At 46.3% G+C, this 26051-nt stretch overlaps 1 long non-coding RNA gene across 1 annotated transcript in view; it reads right to left on the bottom strand.

The window, feature by feature from the left end:
- Nucleotides 1-26051, bottom strand: part of LOC309561253 — a 243060-nt gene that overhangs the window by 120442 nt on the left and 96567 nt on the right. The gene's annotated exons all lie outside the window — the stretch shown is intronic.

Genomic DNA, 26051 nt, shown 5'->3' with positions numbered 1-26051 from the left:
ACCTTTGGGGATCAGTTAAATTGGGGGATAGTCTGTGTTGGTACGTGTGAGAGAGATCCACCTTTCCAAGTTGTTGGGGTTCATCTCATACTTCTGAAGGTTTGAGGGTGCTGCCTGTTCCATACTCCCCCTACTCCTAGCCTTTTAGGGGTACAAACAATAGTAATTGGGGCCTAGTGTGGTTGTGTACGTGTGATATACATACACTTTTTTGGGATCATATTTTCTATTCCGCTATTTAATCAAAAACCTTTGGGGATCAGTTAAATTGGGGGATAGTCTGTGTTGGTACGTGTGAGAGAGATCCACCTTTCCAAGTTGTTGGGGTTCATCTCATACTTCTGAAGGTTTGAGGGTGCTGCCTGTTCCATACTCCCCCTACTCCTAGCCTTTTAGGGGTACAAACAATAGTAATTGGGGCCTAGTGTGGTTGTGTACGTGTGATATACATACACTTTTTTGGGATCATATTTTCTATTCCGCTATTTAATCAAAAACCTCTGGGGATCAGTTAAATTGGGGGATAGTCTGTGTTGGTACGTGTGAGAGAGATCCACCTTTCCAAGTTGTTGGGGTTCATCTCATACTTCTGAAGGTTTGAGGGTGCTGCCTGTTCCATACTCCCCCTACTCCTAGCCTTTTAGGGGTACAAACAATAGTAATTGGGGCCTAGTGTGGTTGTGTACGTGTGATATACATACACTTTTTTGGGATCATATTTTCTATTCCGCTATTTAATCAAAAACCTTTGGGGATCAGTTAAATTGGGGGATAGTCTGTGTTGGTACGTGTGAGAGAGATCCACCTTTCCAAGTTGTTGGGGTTCATCTCATACTTCTGAAGGTTTGAGGGTGCTGCCTGTTCCATACTCCCCCTACTCCTCATCTAGCCTTTTAGGGGTACAAACAATAGTAATTGGGGCCTAGTGTGGTTGTGTACGTGCGAGATACATACACTTTTTTTGATCATATTTCCTATTCCGCTATTCAATAAAAACCTTTGAGGATCAATTGAATTGCGGGATAGTCTGTGTCGGTACGTGTGAGAGAGATCCACCTTTCCAAGTTGTTGGGGTTCATCTCATACTTCTGAAGGTTTGAGGGTGCTGCCTGTTCCATACTCCCCCTACTCCTCATCTAGCCTTTTAGGGGTACAAACAATAGTAATTGGGGCCTAGTGTGGTTGTGTACGTGTGATATACATACACTTTTTTTGGATCATATTTTCTATTCCGCTATTTAATCAAAAACCTTTGGGGATCAGTTAAATTGGGGGATAGTCTGTGTTGGTACGTGTGAGAGAGATCCACCTTTCCAAGTTGTTGGGGTTCATCTCATACTTCTGAAGGTTTGAGGGTGCTGCCTGTTCCATACTCCCCCTACTCCTCATCTAGCCTTTTAGGGGTACAAACAATAGTAATTGGGGCCTAGTGTGGTTGTGTACGTGCGAGATACATACACTTTTTTTGATCATATTTCCTATTCCGCTATTCAATAAAAACCTTTGAGGATCAATTGAATTGCGGGATAGTCTGTGTCGGTACGTGTGAGAGAGATCCACCTTTCCAAGTTGTTGGGGTTCATCTCATACTTCTGAAGGTTTGAGGGTGCTGCCTGTTCCATACCCCCCCTACTCCTCATCTAGCCTTTTAGGGGTACAAACAATAGTAATTGGGGCCTAGTGTGGTTGTGTACGTGCGAGATACATACACTTTTTTTGATCATATTTCCTATTCCGCTATTCAATAAAAACCTTTGAGGATCAATTGAATTGCGGGATAGTCTGTGTCGGTACGTGTGAGAGAGATCCACCTTTCCAAGTTGTTGGGGTTCATCTCATACTTCTGAAGGTTTGAGGGTGCTGCCTGTTCCATACCCCCCCTACTCCTCATCTAGCCTTTTAGGGGTACAAACAATAGTAATTGGGGCCTAGTGTGGTTGTGTACGTGCGAGATACATACACTTTTTTTGATCATATTTCCTATTCCGCTATTCAATAAAAACCTTTGAGGATCAATTGAATTGCGGGATAGTCTGTGTCGGTACGTGTGAGAGAGATCCACCTTTCCAAGTTGTTGGGGTTCATCTCATACTTCTGAAGGTTTGAGGGTGCTGCCTGTTCCATACTCCCCCTACTCCTCATCTAGCCTTTTAGGGGTACAAACAATAGTAATTGGGGCCTAGTGTGGTTGTGTACGTGTGATATACATACACTTTTTTTGATCATATTTCCTATTCCGCTATTCAATAAAAACCTTTGAGGATCAATTGAATTGCGGGATAGTCTGTGTCGGTACGTGTGAGAGAGATCCACCTTTCCAAGTTGTTGGGGTTCATCTCATACTTCTGAAGGTTTGAGGGTGCTGCCTGTTCCATACCCCCCCTACTCCTCATCTAGCCTTTTAGGGGTACAAACAATAGTAATTGGGGCCTAGTGTGGTTGTGTACGTGCGAGATACATACACTTTTTTTGATCATATTTCCTATTCCGCTATTCAATAAAAACCTTTGAGGATCAATTGAATTGCGGGATAGTCTGTGTCGGTACGTGTGAGAGAGATCCACCTTTCCAAGTTGTTGGGGTTCATCTCATACTTCTGAAGGTTTGAGGGTGCTGCCTGTTCCATACCCCCCCTACTCCTCATCTAGCCTTTTAGGGGTACAAACAATAGTAATTGGGGCCTAGTGTGGTTGTGTACGTGCGAGATACATACACTTTTTTTGATCATATTTCCTATTCCGCTATTCAATAAAAACCTTTGAGGATCAATTGAATTGCGGGATAGTCTGTGTCGGTACGTGTGAGAGAGATCCACCTTTCCAAGTTGTTGGGGTTCATCTCATACTTCTGAAGGTTTGAGGGTGCTGCCTGTTCCATACTCCCCCTACTCCTCATCTAGCCTTTTAGGGGTACAAACAATAGTAATTGGGGCCTAGTGTGGTTGTGTACGTGTGATATACATACACTTTTTTTGGATCATATTTTCTATTCCGCTATTCAATAAAAACCTTTCTAGGGCAAGATCTTAAATTACAGAAATATGAGGAGACCGTCAAATAAGGGCCGTGGCCTGGGTCGTGGTGCTGCTGGTAGAGCTCCTGTTGCAAGGAGAGGACATGGTCGATCTGTGCCAGCTACACGCACAAGTGAAACACCTTCCTCAAGTGTGAGTAGGCGACAGAACCTGCATCAGTATTTGGTAGGGCATCAAACGCCCCTAGAAGTGATGAGGCCAGAACAAGTTGAGGCGATAGTAGATTGGTTTGCTGCTGACAGTGCCTCCAGTTCCTTCACATTGTCTCCCACCCAGTCTACTGCAGAAAGGTCAGAGTTGGCACCTGCAGCCAATGTCCAACCGTCTTTCACCTCACCCCCTTGCAAATCAGGCCAGCAGTCTGAGCCCCAAGCCATACAGCAGTCTCTTATTCTTTTTGAGGACTCTGTCAGCAGGGTTTCCCAGGGCCATCCACCTAGCCCTGCCCCAGAAGTGGAAGAGATTGAGTGCAGCGATGCCCAACCACTTATTTCTCAAGATGAGTACATGCAAGGATCATCGCAGCACGTCTCCGATGATGACGAAACGCAGGTGCCAACTGCTGCGGCGTTCAGCATTGTGGAGACCGACAAGGAGGGCAGGGGTGAAGACTGGGTGGAAGATGATGTGGAGGACGATGAGGTCCTCGACCCCACATGGAATGAACGTCATGCAGGTGACCTGAGTAGTTTGGAGGAAGAGGCGGTGGTCGCACAGAGCCACCAGCACAGCAGAAGAGGGAGCAGGGTGCAGAAGCGGAGCGGCCGTGCCCTAGACACTACGCCCGCTACTGCCCAACGCAGCAAGGGAACGAGCGCACCAAAGTCAGCTCAAAGGAGTTCTCTAGCGTGGAAGTTCTTTAGAAAATGTGCTGATGACAGGACACGAGTGGTTTGCACCCTGTGCAATCAGAGCTTGAAGCGAGGCATGAACCTTCTCAACCTGAGCACAACCTGCATGATCAGGCATCTAAGTGCAAAGCACGAGCTGCAGTGGAGTACACACCTTCAAAACCAAGAAACGTCTCTGGCTCATCCTGCTTCCTCTTCTGCTGCAGTCTCGGCCGCTCCAGCCACATCTGTAGTGATACCGGCACCTGCCACCCCGCAAACAGACGATCTGTCAGCAACACCACCACCTGGGTCACCAACAACCATCTCCACAATGTCCCGTGGAAGCGTTCAGCTTTCCATCTCCCAAACACTTGAGAGGAAGAGGAAGTACCCCCCTACCCACCCGCGATCCCTGGCCCTGAATGCCAGCATTTCAAAATTATTGGCCTTTGAAATGCTGTCATTCCGTCTGGTGGAGACGCACAGTTTTAAAAACCTTATGTCGGTGGCTGTCCCACAGTACGTCGTGCCCAGCCGCCACTACTTTTCCAGGCAAGCCATCCCTTCCCTGCACAACCAAGTGGGGGAAAATATCAGGTGTGCACTGCGCAACGCCATCTGTGCCAAGGTCCACCTAACTACGGATACGTGGACCAGTAAGCACGGTCAGGGGCGTTATATCTCCCTAACGGCACACTGGGTAAATGCAGTGGCGGATGGGCCTGAGGCGGATAGCAATTTGGCGCATGTCCTTCCACCACCGAGGATTGCAGGGCGCTTCAGTTTGCCTCCTGTTCGTAACTCCTCCTACTCCGCTTCCTCATCCTCTACCGCCTCCTCATCCGGACAGCGTAACACCTTCACCACCAACTTCAGCACGGCCAGGGGTAAACGACAGCAGGCAGTTTTACAACTTGCCTGTTTGGGGGACAAACCACACACCGCGCAGGAGTTGTGGAGGAGCATGGAACAGCAGACAAATGAGTGGTTGCTGCCAGCGAGCCTCAAGCCCGGCCTGGTGGTGTGTGATAACGGGCGAAATCTCATAGCAGCTCTGGGCCTAGCCGGTTTGACGCACATCCCTTGCCTGGCGCATGTGCTGAATTTGGTGGTGCAGAGGTTCCTTAAAAACTACCCCGATATGTCAGAGCTGCTGCAGAAAGTGCGGGCCGTTTGTGCGCACTTTCGGCGTTCTCACCCTGCTGCTGCTCGCCTGGCAGCGCTGCAGCGTAACTTCGGCCTTCCCGCTCACCGCCTCATATGTGACGTGCCCACAAGGTGGAACTCCACCTTGCACATGCTGGAAAGACTGTGCGAGCAGCAGCAGGCCATAGTGGAGCTTCAGCTGCAGCACGCACGCGTGAGTCGCTCTGCGGAACAGCACCACTTCACCACCAATAACTGGGCCTCCATGCGAGACCTGTGTGCCTTGTTGCGCTGTTTTGAGTACTCCACCAACATGGCCAGTGGCAATGACGCCGTTCTCAGCTTAACTATCCCACTTCTATGCCTCCTTGAAAAAACAATTCGGGCGATGATGGAAGAGGATGTGGCACAGGATGAGGAGGAGGAGGAGGATGAAGAGGTAACATTTCCAAGGCTTTCAGGGCAGTCATTCGCAAGGGGCTCCGAGGGTGGGTTCCTGCACACGCAAACGCCAGGGACGCAATTGTCCAGCAGGGGCACAGTTCTGGAGGATGAGGAGGATGAGGAGGAGGAGGAGCTGGAGGAGGAGATGGAACCATGTTCACAGCAGGGTGGCACCCAGGCCAGCTCATGGCCATCACTGGTGCGTGGCTGGGGGGATACAGAGGACACGGACGATACACCTCCCACAGAGGACAGCCTTTCGTCGCCTCTGGGCAGCCTGGCACACATGAGCGATTACATGCTGCAGTGTCTCCACAACGACCGCCGAGTTGCCCACATTCTAACTTGTGCTGATTACTGGGTGGCCACGCTGCTGGATCCCCGTTACAAGGACAACGTACCGTCCTTAATTCACTCACTGGAGCGCGATCGCAAGATGCGCGAGTACAAGCGCACGCTGGTAGACGCCATGCTGCTGGCATTCCCATCTGACAGCGGGGCCACAGTGGAAGCGCAAGGCAGAGGAGGAGGAGGAGGAGGTCGCCAACGCAACCAGGGCACCGCCAGCACCTCAGAAGGCAGGGTTAGCATGGCCGAAATGTGGAAAAGCTTTGTCAGCACGCCACAACAAACAGCAGCACCAGCAGCTCAGATGGAACGTCTTAGCAGGAGGCAGCATTTTACCAACATGGTGGAGCAGTATGTGTGCACACGCCTACATGTAGTGAATGACGGGTCTGCCCCCTTCAACTTCTGGGTCTCCAAATTGGGCACATGGCCTGAGCTTGCCCTTTACGCCTTGGAGGTGCTGGCGTGCCCTGCAGCCAGTGTATTATCTGAACGGGTATTTAGCACGGCTGGGGGCGTTATAACAGACAAGCGCAGCCGCCTGTCCAGAGACAATGTGGACAAGCTCACGTTCATTAAAATGAACCAGGCATGGATCCCACGGGACTTTTCCGTACCTTATGCAGAATAGCAATGGATACCGACCTTACCCACCCATTGTTCCATTTTTGCTCTTTCTCACTCTTTTGGGGTGTACCCTCATTTAAAATTTTTGAAAAGAAGCAGTGTTGGCTACCTCGTCCTCCTCCTCAGGGACAGATTAATGTAGGGGCTATTGGAGCTGCAGCTCCAGGCCCCTACCTTTTATATAGGCCCCGGGTTGGCCATATTCACTGTTACCGCTCTTCTGTCACTTGTAAACACAGAAGTCTGGCTTCTATGCTCGCTTCCCCAGGCAGCACCCTCAGAACCTCCCCACACAGCGTGAAGGCCGGACAAGGAGGGACAGTTGGCGATGCATGGATGTGTTTATGGGCTTCAGAGACAGCATCCCATGTTGAATTAGGCATGCATGGCTGCACCCTTCCTCCTCTGGGTGCATGGCAAGGCACGGCCCTTAAGGCCCTTCAAAATCCTCAGCACCAAGCCCATGATGCTGTTAATCCGGCCCTGGTCCTCCTCCACCGCCGCTTCCACCTACACCGCCCATAGGTGTGTGCAGCCTATTGCATTAAGGTGTGCACCCCAAAGTTGAAATACACATGCATGTGTTTGCCAGCAGGGAGAGTAATGTATCGGGGCCATGTACCTGTAGGCAAGGAGAAATAGAGCAGAGCAGGTCCCAGGGAGATCTTTCCCATCTCCTCACTGGCAATGCTATGTGCCCTAGGTGATTAGGGTGTGCCCAGGCACACCCGGCACACCCTGTGCGCACGCCTATGACACCGCCACATCCACCACCACCTCAACCTCCCTCCTACTCCATATGGGCCTCGTCCTTCAGAGATGAAGAAGAACATTGTTTTATTTTTCTGTTTTTTTTTTGTTGTTTTAAGTTATTTCCCTATCCACATTTGTTTGCAGAGCACTTGCCATGCTCTTAATTATGTTTTGCTGCCATTTGCAGCACTCTAGCCCTTTCCTTTGGTGTTTTAGAGCCATTTTAGTGCCTGAAAGTTCGGGTCCCCATTGACTTCAATGGGGTTCGGTGTCCGGGAAAAGTTCGGTAAAAGTCCGGGACACGGACCCGGACTTTTTTTTAAAGTTCGGCCGAACCCGTCGAACACGGACATCTAGGTGTCCGCTCAACCCTAATTAAGATCTTTACTATCAAAGAGTTTGGGGCTCTACGCAACCTGATCCTCCTTTTGGAGGAGAATGATCACGCTGCCCCCGCCTCTTCTTCATATTTGCCATCCACATCTCCGCTATACTCAACGGGTACTCCTCCCCCTCCCCTTACCAAAGAGTTGAAACCTAAGTCTACCCAATTCCCGGATCTGACTACCAACCCTAAAATATGGGCTTTTCTTAAAACCTGTGTGAGTGAGATTAAACGTTGCCAGCTACCAACATCTCATGGAAATCTTTCTTCTAAACAAATGCAGGCGCTACGCAATTTACAACAAATTCCTGATTTAGTCATAAAATCCTCCGACAAGGGGGGCAATGTTGTCCTTATGACCAAGGGCAATTACGAACAAATGTGCATGGACATCCTCAACAACCCGTCCTGGTACAAAAGGATCAATCGTTCCAAAACTATCAGATTCAAGAAACATACAAGGTTCTGATTGGACAAGCCTACCAATCGAGCTTAATAGATCAGGACACATAACTACCTCAATACTCGCTTCCCAAGAGAAGCTATTTTTTATGCATTGCCCAAGACGCACAAGAGTCTACAATGCCCCCCCGGTCGCCCGATTATCTCAGGCATAGGCAGTCTGACTGAAAACGCCAGCCGATTTATCGATTTTTTATCCTCCCACACGTTGTAGGCCTCCCATCCTATGTTAAGAATACCCTAGATCTCCTTAAAATTCTTGAGGGAATGGTGCTTCCTCCTGATGCCCTGCTCGTGACGTTAGATGTCGAGGCGCTTTACTCAAGCATCCCTCACGAGCAGGGCGTCGGGATGATTCGCACCTTTCTCTCTGAACAGGATCACCGCACCTGGCCCTTCAATTACTTCCTTTTGAATCTATTGACATTTATTTTGACACACAACTGGTTTTCTTTTAATGGTTCCCACTACCTCCAGGTACAGGGAGTGGCTATGGGCACACGTTGTGCGCCCGCCTATGCCAACCTGTACCTGGGGATGTGGGAACGTTTCATCTTTTCAGATGAAACTCTATATCAGTATATCAGTTATGTTATGGTCTGGCTAAGATATATTGACGATGTGTTTATCGTATGGTCTGGTCCCCATGAGCTTCTCACTAAATTTATTGAACATCTAAATATTAACACGTTCAACCTCAAATTCACCTTCTCGTGTAACCAGTGTGAAGTCAACTTTTTAGATCTCACCATTAGGAAGGATACGAAAGGCCAGGTGACTACTAACTTTTTTCGCAAATCAACGGCGGGTAATACCATTTTACATGCCTCCAGTGCACATCCGCCAGTGTTAATACAGAGCATACCCTATGCTCAGTACATAAGGCTCAGACGCAATTGTAGCTCCATTACTGATTTCAACCAACAGGCCAACCTCTTACAATATCGCCTCCTCCAGGGAGGCTACACTAAGAGTACCTTACGTAGGGCATACAATCAGGCCCGCTTTCAGAATAGGACTTCCCTCCTATATAAATCCAATTTCACCCCTTCTAACCCCACGGTCAGACTCATAACTCAGTTTTCCAGTCATCAGGGAATCCTCAGAAACATACTAAATCGACACTGGCATATATTGCAAGAGGACCTTATTACCCGAAAACAAGTAATGCTCCACAAATAACCTTTAAACGGACTACATCGTTATGTGATCGTCTAACTAGTTTCTACCAACCTTCCAAATCTCCCCCTCCCAAGTCTCGTGGTACATCCAAATGCCGCCAGTGCGCTCTATGCCCATGGGTAGCAGAGGGTACTAAATTTAATTTACCCAATGGTGAGGAGCTGTTTCCCACCTTTAGGGCAGATTGTAATACCCAGGGGGTTATCTACCTCATGTATTGCGACTGTGGTGTCTTTTACGTGGGGAAAACGATACGCCAATTCAGACGGCGTATCAATGACCACATTTACTATTCCTCTAAAGGCAAAATGATTACCCCAGTCACAAGACACCTTGACCTCTATCATAGGTTTAATACCAAATGTGCTCATTTTTTTGTGCTCGAAGTGGTACCACAGGACCCTCGCGGGGGGGATTGGAATCGGCGTATTCTCCAGAGAGAATCTCTCTGGATTGAGCGGCTTAATTCCACCTGCCGCCCAGCTTTAAATGAAGCTCAATCATTCAAATCATTCCTTTAATAAGGTTTATTATGGATCCATATTCAGCCATTAGGATGTCTGATTTCTTATCTGTGTCTACTTCCCCCTTATACATTTTTCTTTTCTTTCCCCCCCCCCCTCCCTCTTTTTCCCCTTTCCCTCCCTCCCCCTTTTTTTATCCCCCCCCCTCATCTTTCAATTCTTCACTCTGATCCATAACCTCCATTAAGTGGAGTTCTCTCATTGTGTTTATATCAACATATACAAGTAACTGGTATTACTGTTCTGTTCACTTTGTATTATATAAATTGTATGGCCACTCCTTGAGGGACTCTTACCTCTACCTGGTTGTATCCATATGCTCGTTTAATCCTTTATATTATTATCCAGTCTGACTATGTTATGCATTTTGTCATTTAGGGTGTATTCTTGGGTTTCGCTTTCCAGCCTGGTTGGCGGAGTGTTTATGGGTTCTATGTGCGGCCAGGTAGCCACGCACGGCCTCCCGCCCTCTGGGTGGCACCCGTGCATGGCGTTGGGGACTGGCTAGGTTTCCTCTCGGATGCCTCTCCGCTCCTCCTCCCTTGTGCGTTGCGCGACTTCCGGGCTGGGATACCTTCCTTCACGTCCGCGTCTCGTGCATGCGCAGGAGTACTGGCTGGGGCGGTTTGACGTCACCTCCTGTGACTCACCGCCCGGGACTCGAGGACAACATAAAAAGGGCGCCATACAAGCCCTTTTCATGGTGGTTTATCCTCATCTGAGGGAGACGTTGGCTGATGTTTTGAATCCCTAATTTTGATGCCTTGCCTGGGTAAGCACCATTGCGTTATATCTGGTTGGTCTGCCAATAGTATGATTTATCCCATATGTGCTTCCTTAATATGCTGAATTAACCTATGGCTACTTATTTAGATACTTTTTTACGCCAGTGAGACCTTTCATACTTTGGCATACCTACAACAGTATATCTTCTCCGGTTATTTGTCGTATATGGTGAGTGTCTCCTCACGAACTAATTTGCCTATACTTTTTACTTTCCCTTCTTTTTGGACAAACTGACTGGCTGGTATTATCTGTTCTACTATCTTAATACCTATTTCCATCACTGTTCGTTTTTCCTATATTAGGATATCATTCTGGATTCCCCTTTACTATTGTGGTTTGTGGCGTTTTTCTTTTCGCTACTGCTACTTTATTTCTAGCTTTTTGGGAATGCTGAACTATTGCATGTTCCCTGGTGCTACTTTTTATGTGCTTGGGCTATTTCACACATTATATTATAAATTTATACACTCTTCCAGGTGGGGCCTCCTTTGGTTAGTTGGTTCTGTACAAACCGCTGTTTATTCTTTTTATACTTTACTTATTATCTACTACTTTCCCAGTTTTCCATAATTATTCTTTTATGTCTTGTTTAGACATACGTATTACCTGCTCTGGCTCCTTGAGGCATCATCTAGTAGACTCATCACAGCATACTCCCTCGTTATGATTTGTATCGTTTTGTACGTTTTCTTGCGCCCCTATATGGGGGTGAGCTCACTGTGAATTGCCACACATTCCTATGTGGGTACGTATATTTTCATTATGTAATAGATATGCTGCTCTAGTCCCCACATTGTTCCCTTTATGCTGCTTACCTCCCTGACTGCTACAGTGTATGGCGCCTCCTGTGGGAGTTTTTTCTCTCCCTGGAATACAGATCTTTTTCGTGTGTTTTATTGTACTTTTTCTGATCGACTTTTTCAATATTCACATGTTTTCTAATCTAATTTCTTACAATAAGTCTGTTAGCTATCTCATACATGTCTTGTAACATTTTGATATTTTAACATTATGATGTTTCTGTCTAATGCATCAAGAATGTTGATAATTGCATATAAACTATTTGTGAATAACATTGGACTATTCTATCACACAGATTTTTGTATACCAGTAGCTCCAGAAGAAGCTTGATCTCTCAAGCGAAACATGTAGGGCATCTGGCTACATGAATTTTCCATCGCTCCAGGGTTGTATGAATTGAACTCGGACACTGCTAGTCTTCTTTGGCACCGCCTCCGAGACCCCTAGGATGTGATGTATCTTCCTCTTATTATGAATATTTTGTGAGATGTAATTAATCATACCCTTGATGTTTTGATACTTGTAATGTCCAGTTTACTGAGACATTATTTTTCATGTAATGTATGATTATGTGTATTCATTTGTCTATGTGGGTTCTTGCCCTGTTTTTTGGTTTTAATTGTTGATCAATAAAAAAGTTTACTATAACTCTAATTGTGCCTATAAAGTCCATTTACTTCCCCCCAATAATTTATGACTTATGAATTAGGATGTAGCACACAGCTCCAAAATTCTTGATGCACCCTTTTTGCTGCTAAATGGTTGTGCATTTTTTCCCAATTATTCATCTTTTGCTGTGTTAACTCTGCTACACACAGTGACAACAGTTACTGGCCAATTATTTGTAGTACTGGCGGACTGACAGACCGGCAGATAGGGAGGAGAGGCAGGCAGAACTTGCATTGCAGAAGAGGTAGAAAGCAGACTGCAAATGTATCAGGAGCGAGCTATCAACCATGTACAGTCATATCTGGCACTCCCAGGACGCCGACACATGGCTCCGCAGTGTGGGCTTTTAATAATGTGTCCTTTGCTGACACCAGTGTTGCCATCTGCAGCCTTTGCAGTCAACGCATAAGTCGCTGTAAGCCCAACACTCACCTAGGGACAACCGCCTTAAAGCGGAGTTCCACCCGAAATTTATACTTACCTCCATCTTCTCACTCCCGGTCACCTGAAAAACAAATGGATAATCGCAATTTTTTTTTTTTTTCACTTACCTTTTAGAGAAAATATACTCACCTTACTTCCTTCTTCCTCCCCTCGGCGGCCACGGCGATTCGTTACTTCCTGGCTTTTGCAATGATTCCTGGGAGCTGAACGTCATAGCTCCCAGGAATCATTGCGCCTGCACCGGCCCCGACGTCAGTTCCGGGGCGCGCGCGTCATTCCCTTCTAAACAGCTTCTGGGCATGCCCAGAAGCTGTGGAGGGATGACGCGCGAGACCCGGAAGTGACGTCGGGGCCGGTGCAGTGAATCGTGGGACCAAAGAAGAAGGAAGAGGACCGAAGAGGACGCGGAAGAGGATCGCGCTGGCTTCAAGCTGCCCACACCTGAGATGGCAGCGCTGGACAAGACAATTTCAAGGTAAGTATTTCTCCTGAAAGGTAAGTGCAACCCGGGACAGATCAGAGGCTAGCCATTGTGGAATGTGCTAGCCCTGACTGTCCCGGAGGTATTTTTATAAAAAAATGTATAACGAGGGTGGAACTCAACTTTAAGAAGGTACCTGAAATCCTATCACCAAGCCCAGTGGGAGCAAAACTGTCAGAACCCACAAAGCCACACTCCATGCTCTCACCGTTCAGCCTCTTCTCCTTCTCCTCCCCCTTATTCTCCTGTCTCCTCACAGTTGTGCAACACTCCACCTTCCATGATGCCATTGTCACGTTTTTCTGGAAAAAGGCAAGCTTCTCTGGCTCAAATGTTGGAGCGTAAAAAAAGGTGTCAGTTCAACCCATGTGAGCTCATGTTTGCGGCCTAAACAGCCCGCCACCAACTTGTGTATATTGTGAACGCCTACAGTACCTCTAACAATCATATACTACGTTCTTTACTGTCAGTTCAACCCATGTGAGCTAATTTTTGCGGCCTAAACAGCCTGCCACCAACTTGTGTATACTGTGAACGCCTACTGTACCTATAGCCATCAAAAACTAAGTTTTTTGCTGTGAGTTCAAACCATGTGAGCTAATTTTTGCAGCCTATACAGGCCGACACTTATGTATACTGTGTGAATGCCTAATGTACCTTCAGCCACAGAATACTACATTCTTAGCTGTCAGGTAAACCCATGTGGGCTAATTTTTGGGGTCAATACTGGCCGACACTTCTGTTACCTGTGAATGCCTAATGTACCTTCAGCCACAGAATACTACATTCTTAGCTGTCAGGTAATTGCATGTGGGCTAATTTTTGGGGCCTTGAATGGCCGACACTTACTTCTTTATCCTGTGAATGCCTAATTTTTCAGACTGGAAATGAAAAACAATGGGTCTGTAAAGGTCCCGCCAAATTGTGTAATGGATGGGACCCATTTTACAGATGTGTGAATGGACCCTATATGTATTAGACAATGTATTTACCGGCTGCGGTCAGTTATGGCTGATTTATGAAAAAAAAAATATATATATTTTTTGCTGTTAAAAATAAAATAAAAAAATTTAGGGCAACTTTTTCAATTGCAATACTTCTGTTATGACATTGTCCATGTGCTGGGACTATTTGTGCACAGCTAGTATGTCTTTTGTGGCTGCAAATATGACCTAAAGGTTTTTAAAGTTCGCCTCCCATTAAAGTCAATGGGGCCTGCCGCGAACTCGCAGTTTGCAGACTTTGAGAATATTCGGGGCTGGAGTTCGCGAACCGCCCCGGCCGATGTTCGTCCATCATTACTCTTGTGGTTGACCGGATTGTCGGATGTTTCTGTAAAAATGAGATTTGTACAGCTGATCCCAGGGAGAAGCAGGTCTTCGTGAGACACACAGTCACATAGGGATAGCAAAAGGAGAGGCTGTTTGGCACGGTGGCTTCCCTGCATACTTATAGAGTGTTTAAGGCTTGGTTGAAAATTGGCTCCCAAAGTAGCAAATATGCACCTCTCATGGAGAAAATTGTAAGGATTATGTAGGCAGAGTGTCATCAACTAATTACTATGTTAATCCTTGGGTTTCAAATTTAGCGGGCTGGACAGAGACTATGGGAAACATTAATCCTTTTCCCAGGGATGGTGTAAATGATGAATTTCTTATGAATATGATCAAGGGGCTTTGTATGAGAGACAAAGCAGCCTTTGATTCTTTTGTCCCAGACCCAAGTTGGGGTATGACTTGCATGAGGGGGAAGAGGATTAAACTGGTTAGATGTCGCCCCTGGTGGAAGGCATTGCCCCCACCAAACAATAATACTAAGCCTAAGAAGAAGGATAAAAAGAATAAGAAAACACAGCCTAACTTTAAGCCAGAAAAAATGGCAAAGCCCTTGTCCCATACTAATCGATTTTGTACCCCTACCTGTGCCCCTGCTTATGTTTATTCTCCAGGATATAGCCAAATATATATTGGCTTGGGTAAGGGTGATCTAGATGCTCTGATGGCCAGACATCTGCATCCTACTGCTCCTACCCCTCAAGATCAGTAGGCTCCTCTGGTGCAGGTGCCTGTAGTGGCATCACACCCACCCCCCCCCCCCCCCACAGGATCAAGCTGAAGGAGCGGATAGTGTTCAAGCAAGTGGAGGAGTATCACCAGACTCAACTGAAACTGATGCAAAATTAGCGGCACAATTAGCAGTACAACAGCAGGTCCAATCCCTAACGAAAACAGTAAAACATTTAGAGAGCGGTAAAAAGAATGCAAAGGGTTGTGGTTAGCGACACTAGTGAAGGTAGTGAGCCAGAAACAGACAGAACGTTGCATTATGAAGAAAGTGTAGAAGAGGCTGACCAAATAACCTTGGTCACAGGCCCAGGGAGGATGAAAAGTACTATCGCCCTCTACCCACCTACTCTACCTGTCTTCTGCACTGGACTAAGGTCACAAGCTCCTAAAAAGAAGGGTGAAGGGGAAATCAAGGGGGAAGTGAACTTAGAAGCCCCTTATATTACAATGGGAAAGGAAATAGTTTTAAAACCTCTGGATATTGAAGAATTTAATTCAATTGTAAAAGGTGCCCCTCGTCCAAAGCGCAATCGTGCTGCATTGGGGCATATTTAAAAAGGTGTACAAAAGGAAGACAGATGACACAGGAGGACTATAAGTTGATTAAAGATGGAATCCTGGGATAGAATATGGAAAGTGGATGGGATTGGACCAAAGTTCCTTCCATCAATACTCCTATACCGGCGGGTGTCCAAGTTGATGCCTATACTTTGACAACTCCACAAGGGCAAACGCAACTTTGGGTGGAAATAACTGCAGAGGCTGAGGGTTTGGTAAGGGACAAACTTCTTTGCCTACCGCTGTAGCTTGTAAACAAAAGTCAAAGAGTATTCTTGAATTTTGGAAAAGGTATGTTAAAACTTGGAAGGAAGAAGCAGGTTTAACTACAGTAGGAAATTTGGAAAAAAACAATGATACAAACATTTATATAATGTTAACATCCAAATGCTAAGAATTAACATTTGGGAAATAAAATGTAAGAATTAAAATGTTACAGAAGGAAGCAGCAGGTTGTAAAAGTAAGAAAGGGGGGGCGTGGTCTTGAGCGGCATGCAGTGAGATGCGTGTGAGCTGAGCTCCGTCAGCCCGATTCCCCTGCACCGTTAATCCTGCTACCCCGATCTCATTTTTTTGGGCTCCCTGTAGAGGCTGTTCACCCGAGACCCTCCCGCATCATGTCTCCGCCGAAGAAACCCGCAGATGTCCTCGCTAAACTGGACAAATACTGCAGGCAAGATAAGGAGTCCCCCTCCCAAGAGGGCGCTGCGGTGGAGCAGGAGGCGGGCACAGCAGGCGCAGACACAAGAGTCTTGGAGGCCATCTCGGCGTGTCAGGCTTCTCTCACCTCTAAGATTGATGAAGTAAAGATTCACATATCACTCGTGAGACAAGATTTGCAGAAGCTCAGAGAAAGGGTCACTGAGGCTGAGACTCGCATCAGCACGGTAGATGATTCCTTACCACCCCTTCAGACCATCTCTGACCGACTCCAGCTGCAGGTGAGCCAAATACTCCTAAAGCAAGATGATATGGAGAACAGGCTACGCCGCTGCAATGTTAACCTGATTGGCTTACCTGAGGGGGCTGAGGGGGAATGACCCACCTGACTTTCTTGAACAGCTCCTAATCAAAACATATGGCCACGATGCTTTTTTGCCCACATTTGTGGTGGACCGCGCCCATAGGATGTCTGGTAGACCACAACCCCAGGGGGCCCCACCGCCCACGTTTATCGTCAAGCTCCTGAACTATAGAGAAAGAGATGAGGTTCTCAGATTATCCAGGGAGAAGGGCAATATCCCGTTCGGAAATACCAGAGTTGCAATTTTCCCTGATTTCTCTGCGGAGGTGCAAAGAAAATGCAAGACCTTCCTGGAAGCTAAAAGGCATCTCCGCATCAAGCATATCAAGTATGCAATGCTTTTCCCAGCGCGGCTCAGAGTAGAAGGTGAGGACGATGGAGCTCCCCGGCTTACACGCAGTTCCTGCTGGATTCGGATCTGCTGCATGGTTTGCTACCCACTACCCAGCAAATTTTTGCTCCCTGGGCATCCTTAAGGCAGACGGTTTCATCCACCGTCCCTCTGCTGTCAGGTTTTGTGGCAGAGGTCACTGCTGCATATGTTCACAATCTTGTTTGATGCTTTCCAGATCTACACCTTTATTGTTTTGGATCTGTCGTTTTCTGTTCCTGTGTGGATGGGACTTGGGCTCCAATGCCCGCACAAGTTGGGGATGGTGCAGGGCGGGGTGGGGAAGGAATGATTTTTTTAAGTTTTTTTTTTGTTTTTCTTTATTGCTATGCATAGTTCTACTGATGGGGAAATGTGTAATGTCTTATGGAATGCAATCTGTGCCTTATCAGACAGGCACAACTGTGGGGATGCTCCTGTATAACGGTTCTGTTACATATCTTATTTATGCTTTCCCTGCTAACCGGTGGGCTCGAACGGGAACTCAGGAGCATTTGTTTGCATTATTGAGATGGTTTCTCCATGGCCTCACTTAACCTATTGACCTGGAATGTCAGGGGCTTGTGGGACAAACTTAAACGGTCCGCAGTTTTTTCCTTCCTCAAACAGCTACGGGCAGATATCCTAGTGCTGATGGAGACCCACTTGGAGGGTCGCCTCCAGCTGTTGCTCAAGCGGCCCTGGGTTGGCTGGTGGTTCCACGCCCCGTACACCTCCCGCTCCTGAGGGGTGGCGGTATTGATTGCCAAGTGGGTTCATTTTGTACTCCTGAGCTCCCTAGTAGACCCTTCCGGCAGGTATGCGTTCCTTCATGCTTTATTGTTTGGAGAGCCTTTTCTAATTATGGTATTTTATGTTCCCCCACCTTTTACCTCATCGGTACTTATGGAGGGGCTGTCCATGTTACAATATCCCCAGGTCCCGGTGCTTTGGCTAGGTGACTTCAAAAACACTCTGAACCCCAGCCTTGACAGACTTCACACCTCCTTGCACCCCCAGCCGACGGTGACTATGACCAGATTTGCCAGACTTGTGTCCCAGGTAAATCTGGCAGACACTTCGGGGGGTAAAGTACCCCTTTGCTAGGGCTTACTCTTGTTACTCGCCCAATCACCACTCACTATCTCGTATAGACTATATCCTTATGTCTCTCCCGTTGACCTCCAGTCTCCTATATGTGGGTTTTTTGGCCAGGAGGCTTTCTGACCACAGTCCATATTGGGAGTCCCTTCAACTGCTATGTGAGAAAAATTAAAAGTCTGAAATCTGACTCTGAAATGACTCTTACCGAAGCCTCCCAAAAACTACTAGACGCAGAGCGTGCCTACAGTGCGGACCCATCACCCCCCGGGGCTGCCAGACTCAAGCTAGCTACTAGAGTTGTGGACCAATTGGGACGGAAGAAGGCTCATAGGACACTATTCTTTCAAAAGCAAAAAATCTATGAACATGGGGAGCGGGCGGGTAAACGCTTGGCCTATTTGATTTATAGTGAGGACAGACCACCGGTGGTCATCACCTTACATCTCCCTAGCAACGCACAAATCTCTGAACTTAAACTTGTTATCCGCACCTCAGCCCCGGGTCGGGCGTTCCCTGGATTGGCTTCGGTCTCCCTCTCCAACACTGGATTGCTCTTGGATCTATGATACCCCTTATAATACCCATCATACCCCTTATAATTTATTATTTTACAAAAGTATATGCCTGCGTGGGTTTCCTCCGGGTACTCCGGTTTCCTCCCACACTCCAAAGACATGCTGGTAGGTTAATTGGATCCTGTATAAAATTGACCCTACTATGTATGTATGAATGAATGTGAGTTAGGGACCTTAGATTGTAAGCTCCTTGAGGGCAGGGACTGATGTGAATGTGCAATGTATATGTAAAGGGCTGCGTAAATTGACAGCGCTATATAAGAACCTGAAATAAATAAAATAAGTTACAACCCATATCTTTATTCTTAAACATATAAAACTTGTATTCAAGCTCCTGATAAATGGACGGAGGTCCATGAAATGCGTTGTGCCTACAATAACTCAGATGTATTACTGAATTGTGACATATTAAAGACTGTGAGCACACAGAGATTATGATGTCTTATTGTATTTTATTTCTGAGAGATCCTTGGTTGATCCTAGAAATATTGTATTTATTTTTTTGATTCAATATGTACTGTTTAATCTACTGAATGCTATATCTCTGTATGTGTCTATGTAACAATATTTTTATATGTATCCATTTAATAAACATTCATGTCTAGTTGACCTCATTTAAAGTCCCGCATTCTTATTTTTGTATATATATATATATATATTTATATTTATTTATTTATTTATTGTAGGGGGATCAGACTCAAGGCAGGGACACGCTCACAGTTTCTTTAGAAAATGACAGGTTTAATGCACTCTCAAAAGTTCATAAAAGAAACTGGCTCCTGGCCAAACAAACTAAATAAACTTCCGCTCAACTGAGCCTTACTGTGTTTGTAGTCCTTTTAAAGTCCTTGTTCAGGTAAGTGTCCTGGAACAAACGATAATATCCCAGGTTTCAGAGACAAGCAGCCATGCTCCCATTTGCTTCCTGTAATGGAGACATCCACACTCTCTCTGAGAACCAGGTCCAGCTGCCTTAATCAAGGCCTAGCCAGAGACCAACAAACTGTGGTCCACGGAATTGGGAATCTGTCCCACCCAGAGCACTATCAGATTCCCAGTAAAACCAGCCCCGGAACAGACCTTACTAATAAAGGGTAAAGACTAGCACTCTTTACCATAATGTCTTTGCACCCTGCTACGATAGAGAGATAGAGAGATAGAGAGATAGATAGATAGAGATGGAAGTAACTAGACATTCCATGTGGCAAATCATAGATAATAATTGTTTTTCGTATACACAGTATTTGGGTGGAAGACACCCATTCTCTTATGTTTTGCCACACCCTTTTAGATATTTTCTGATTATCATATATTTTTTTATGAATCTCTATCAGTCCTCATAATTACTATTATTATATTAATATTGATCAAGCTTTTTTATATCCAGTTTGGAGTGGGATCGATTGGAGTTGCTTCGGGTCTCCTTACCCGAGGCTGCGATGGTTGGCCGGCCACCTCCCCCTCTTGCCTGTCTCTGCTTTGGCATGCGGACTGGAGGCGGGGTGTCACACCTTCCATAGGCGCCATGCCTGGTATGCATGGTGCGTGACGCCCTGCGGCACAGCTGTGGCACAACACAGTGCTCCCTGAATTTCGCTCAATGCCCGATTCCAAAGTGTGGGCGAGGTTCTGCATCTGCTACCTTTCCCACGTAATACTTAACTAGGAACTCAAGTCCTTTGACATGTTGCAGACTGACTATGGAGGGCCAAGTTACATGCATTTTCGTTACCTGCAGATGTGTCATGCGTTCCGGGCTCAGTTTGCGCAGATGCCTCCTAATCTAGAGCCTGTCCCGATCCTAATGGCTGTTAGGGGCTCGGACCCCAAGCACCTTATTTCTGTGTTTTATACAGCACTGCATCTACCGTAACCTGACTCGACGGAGAGCCTATGCCCCTAAAGTACAGTGGGTGGAGGATGTGGGGGAGATGGAGGATGAGGAGTGGGACGATGCTCTTGCTGTTTGCAAACTGGTCTCCCCTAAACTTTCAGACCGTCTGACCCAGCTTTATGTTGTACACCAGACTTATCTTACACCACTCATTTTGGCCAGATACAGGAGGGACGGCTTCACCCAAAGCCCTATGTGATGGGTGGACCGGGGGACATTTCTACATTTGCTATGGAGTTGTCCGAGCATCCAGGGGTTCTGGGAACAATTTATTTGATTCCTTCATGACCATATGGTCTCCCCATTACCGCTGCTCCCCAAGCCATGTCTTCTGGGAATATTCTCAGACACAAGTTTGGATAAATTCACTACTCTCTTCCTGCAGGAAGTGCTGTTTGCAGCTCAGAAGTTGATTGCTAGGATGAGGGACAGTCCCCCCGTCGTTTAGCGACTCGTAAGAGATGTTAATGTCGTCATACGATACAAAAAGTTGATCTATACCCATAGAGGTTGTCCTGTAAAATCTGCGATAGATGGTTGCAGACCCTAGAGACCTGCATCTAGGGGACTCCCCCTATAAAATTACAATGGTTACTATGCATTTTTAAATTTCACCATACTTGCACACGATGGTCTATGTATCCGTTAGGCTCCATTATTGCCCCTTTGCAATATTTGGTATGCATGTCAAAGTTTCAGACTGAATCATTCTACTACCAGTGTTTGTATTCAATCTACATGTGCTCTGGGTTTCTTATTGTTATCCGGCTGACAGCGGGTGATCATCATCTACTTCTCCCTTTATTTTTCGTCATTTTCTGGTTTATTCAGAACGTGGCTTTTATTAGGGTTTTTTTTTTTTACTCATGATTTAGGTATGGGCATGCCAACATTTTGATTGAGTTTAACATGGATTTTTAGGGCTGGTATTGCCCTTATGGCTTTTTAGCAATTTTTATGCTGTGTTGCTAGGGCTGGCAAGTTTGCGATTTGTGACCCTTGCCTACTATCAATAGCCTTCAGTTCCGGGTGGCTATGGAGCACTGTGGCGTCCTCGCTGCCATGGAATCATGTCCGGAGTCCATTATCCTTATCAGTTGGCGTTACTTCTCTTCTTAATCGAGTGCCGTCTCCTCTTCCCTATACCGCTGATGAAGTCCATCCCCTTGGGACAATACGCGTGCGGAGGGAAGGGAGGAACCGCTGATGTCACCCACTGTCATCCGGAAGAGGAACAGCAGTGTCGACATGCTGACACGCTGAGACTGTTGCCTGTCATTCCTGTAATCATGTAAGAGGCTTTTATCTTCTACTTTAAATAAAAGTATCAGTGTTACGCTATAGTCTTTTATGGTTTCTTTGGAGAGGAGTGCTTGCCATGTTGGAGTGCCAATACAGATCAGTGTATCCCTGAGGTTTTCCATATAACCTTGCTCCCTGCTGGCATCCTGATCCGGGAGTGTCCATGTACCCTGGACTCAGAGTGGATTCATATGCCTGTTTACTAGGTCCTTAAGGTGAGAGGCTAATCTATGTGGTGGAGGTCATCTGCACTGTGGAACACCTGTTACCCCTAATCAAGAGGAGTGTTGAGCAGTTGAGCACCTTTTCAATCACTGGCCTTCTTGCATGGACTTTTTTTTGTGTAAACTATTTGATTCCAGCGCTGCACTGTTCTACTGTGTATTCATTTCCTGGGTTTATGTATTTTGACCTCAGTGTTCAGTAGCTTTTATATTTAATTTTTGGGGTGTTGTGCCAATACATTTTCTATATACATAGTCTGTATGATGAGGCCACAATGTAGTGCACTGGAACAAGATTAGAGATTTTTTTGATAAATGTCTCTTCTACAGACTTTGGATAGAAGTAACAGGTGCGGAAAAATTGGTCTTTGAGTGTTGGTGGCGCCTTCATACCATAACCCTATAGAGGGTTCTTGATGAAAGAAGTAATTGGTCTTGCTGTCAAAAATTTAAATGATATGCACCTGTCAAACACTTGCAGAAAAATTGGCCTTTGGGTGTTAATTGTGCCCATGAAATCTTCACCAAATAAAATTCTTCCAGATGAAATCCAGCCCCACCACACTAGGCAGCCTAGAAGTTTTGCGGAGATTCCACATCCCAAAAATACTTAATCAGCAACATCGGCATCAGGAGCTTCATAACTGCTAGTAATCCAGAATGATCAGGTGGTTCACGGAGTCTGTGGACAGACATGTTCTATTAGTAACAAAACCTCCAGCTGCACTGAATGCCCGTTCGGAAAGCGCGCTGGATGCAGGGCAGCCCAGCAGCTCAATTGGAAACTGGGAAAGTTCTGACCAGTGGTATATTCTCATGACCCAGTAACCCAGCGGATCGTCAACTGGAAAGCCCTCCATCTCGGTTTTTGCCCCTAGATAATCGTCCCCCATATGATGCAGATGCTGCCAATGGGATGTGAAATCTGAGAGCCCTGGGCAGCAAGGACTAAAAAAAATGTGAAACGCATCATTTAGGTAGCCCCCTTCTCCACTGCTCCTCTCTTGACCAACAGAAGCCTCAAAACTGACTTTCCCCTTGTAACGGTGGTCAAGGAGGATTGCCAACCAATATTGATCCTTCTCCTTGATGCTACACATTCTTGGGTCCTTTCACAGGCTTTAAAGCATGAGGGGGCCCATGCACTCCAAGTTTGCGGAGGCATGAGAAGCAGACTCCATAAGGTCACTGAGGATTACAATATCTGGACGGTCTTCTCCCGGCCATGTACTACTCTCAAGAGTTCTGGGGATGGAAAACCATTGCTTAAGATTTGACCTATGTATTCCTCTGCTTCAATGCCTCCAAAATTGCTATAATCTTCCTCCTCCTCTTGTGTGTTCTGTGGCATCACAAGAATGGTGTTTGCATAAAGCAGGCCTTGAGAGAAAAGGAAGTCCTCCTCTTCCTCCTGCTGCTCTGCCTCAAGTGCCCTATCCAAAATGCCACACAGGGTCTGCTCCAGCAGGAACACAACAGGGATTGTGTCACTGATGCATGCATTGTCACGGCTCACCATCCTTGTGGCCTCCTCAAATGGGGACAGTAAAGTGCATGCATCCTTTATCTGCAGCCATTGGTTTTGGGAAAAAAAGCAGAGCGGGCCTGAGCCTGTCGTTATGCCATACTCACACAGGTACTCCTGAAAGCCCTCTGCTGCATGTGTAGTCACTGTAGCATTGCCAAAGTTGAGTTCCACCTGGTGGGCATGTTACAAATCAGGCAGTTTACTGGCAGGGGGAATTCCCACTGAATTTCAGCCGGCCGAACACTGGCTGTGTGTGACCGCCTGAAATGTCTACAGACTCTTCTGGCATACTTCAGCAGATATTCCAACCATGGGTACCTATTTAAGAAACACTGCACCACCAAATTGAGGACATGTGCCAGGCATGGCACATTTGTCAACTTTCCCTGTCTAAGGGCAGACAGGGGGTTTGTGCCATTATCCCACACTACCATTCCTGGCTCCAGCTGACATGGCGTGAACCACCTCTGGGCCTGCCCCTGCAGAGCTGAAAGAATCTCTGCTCCGGTGAGGTTCCTGTCCCTTAGACACCAACTGAAGCACTGCATGGCACCTTTTAGCCTGATTTATTGAATAGCCCCTTGAACGCTTAGGGGGTACTTGTGGTTCCTAGGACAATTCAGCAGAGGGCATGGAGGAGGAGAAGGGGGTAGAGCTATGAAATCAGGCATCACTACCACTAGCTGTATGGAGATCTGGAGGAGCAACAAGCTGCAGCACTGAGCCCTGTCCTGCATCCTTCTGAACTGCAAGCAGAGTTACCCAGTATGCAGTGAATGAAATATAGCATCCCTGACCATGCTTGCTGGACCACGTGTCAGCAGAAACGTGGACTTTGCTGCTGACTGCCTTGCCCAATGATGCCACAATATTGCCTTCCATGTGATGGCACTGAGCTGGAATGGCCTTACGTGAAAATAAATAGCGACTAGGAACCTGCCATTGTGGTACAGAATATTCTGCAAATTCATGTAAGGGGCAGAATCCACCAGACCGAAAGGCAGAAGTTGTAAAGCCAGCAGCATTGACAAGCTTGTATTTAGATGTTGGGCATGTGGGTGGCAGTGACCTTTTTTGCTGCAGCTGATGGAGCAGAGAAATTTGCCAGCTATAGTCTACAGATAGTCGTGTGGTACTGGCAGATGTACTGCAAGGACCTGGGACACCCTGAACTATACTATCATCCCTGTCAGTGGATGCTGCTGAGAGTTCATTACGTATAGCGGGGATAGATTGAGGTGAGTAAGGAGGAGGAACAGAATTGCATTCCTTTTGTGTGGCTTTCAGGGGCTCTTGCCAACGGGCAGCGTGGTGGGAAGATAAATGTCTTGTCAAGCATATGGTACCTAAATGGATGGCGTTTTTGCCATGCTTGATGTGCTTGAGACAAAAATTACAAATTGCAACAATGCTATCAGCTACTTATCTGCTAAAAAAGGCCCAAAAAGTTGTTGGAAGTGGGCTGGGAGATAACAGCTCCACAATGTGATAGAATAGGGTGGCTGATCTTTACTCTTCCATGATGGCTGCCTCATTGGAGTTGTGCCTCACCCTCCCTTTTCTCCTCTGCTCTATCCGGCACCCAAGTCGTGTCTGTGACCTCATCATCTCCTCCATCTGCATTACCACTGGAGACAACTTGGCAATACTGTACACTGTGGCTGGGGGAACATGACTGCCAACTTGTGTACCAGGGTTCTCCCCTCTCTGTAGGCTCATGTTCCTACCTTCCTCATCCTCAGAACCAACATCTGAATAAAGTACCGGTTGTGCATTGTCAAAGGGCAAGTGGCCTCCCAGACATGATGGGGGTGCTTATTAACTAAATGGAATAAAGATGTGGAAATGTTTACATGGATGCACTTTAATCAATGGAAAGTGGTGTTTGGTGCACTTTAACATGAGTAATCACTACTCAGACACAATCCACTGACACTACAATATACTGCAGTAAAACTGCACTGACACACTGCAATATACATTAAACCTGTAGAAATGTACTGAGATAAACATGCACTAAAATATACTGCGCTAAATGTGCACTAACGCACAGAAATATACAGCGTTAAACGTGCACGACCAAACAGATGTGTATTGCGTTAAACGTGCACTAACACACAGAAATTTACTGCATTAAACGTGCAGTAACAGACTGAAATATACGGTTTTAAATGTACAGTAAAGTACTGAAATATACTGCATTAAATGTGCACTAACGCATAGAAATATACTGCGTTAAACGTGCAGTAACACAGAAATATACTGATTTAAACACGCAGTAATGCACAGAAATATACTGCATTAAATGTGCAGTAACACACAAAATTATACTGTATTAAACGTGCACTAATGCACTGAAATATACTGCGTTAAACGGATGTAACACACTAAAATATGCTGCGTTAAATGTGCACTAACGCACAGAAATATATTGCGTTAAACTTGCAGTAACACACTGAAATGTTCTTCGTTAAACACGCACTAAGA

This window comes from Pelophylax lessonae, assembly GCF_965119305.1.
Source record: "Pelophylax lessonae genome assembly, chromosome: 8".
Taxonomy (NCBI): domain Eukaryota; kingdom Metazoa; phylum Chordata; class Amphibia; order Anura; family Ranidae; genus Pelophylax; species Pelophylax lessonae.
Note: the sequence above shows the minus strand (reverse complement) of the source record. Positions and strands in the feature narration are given on the sequence as shown.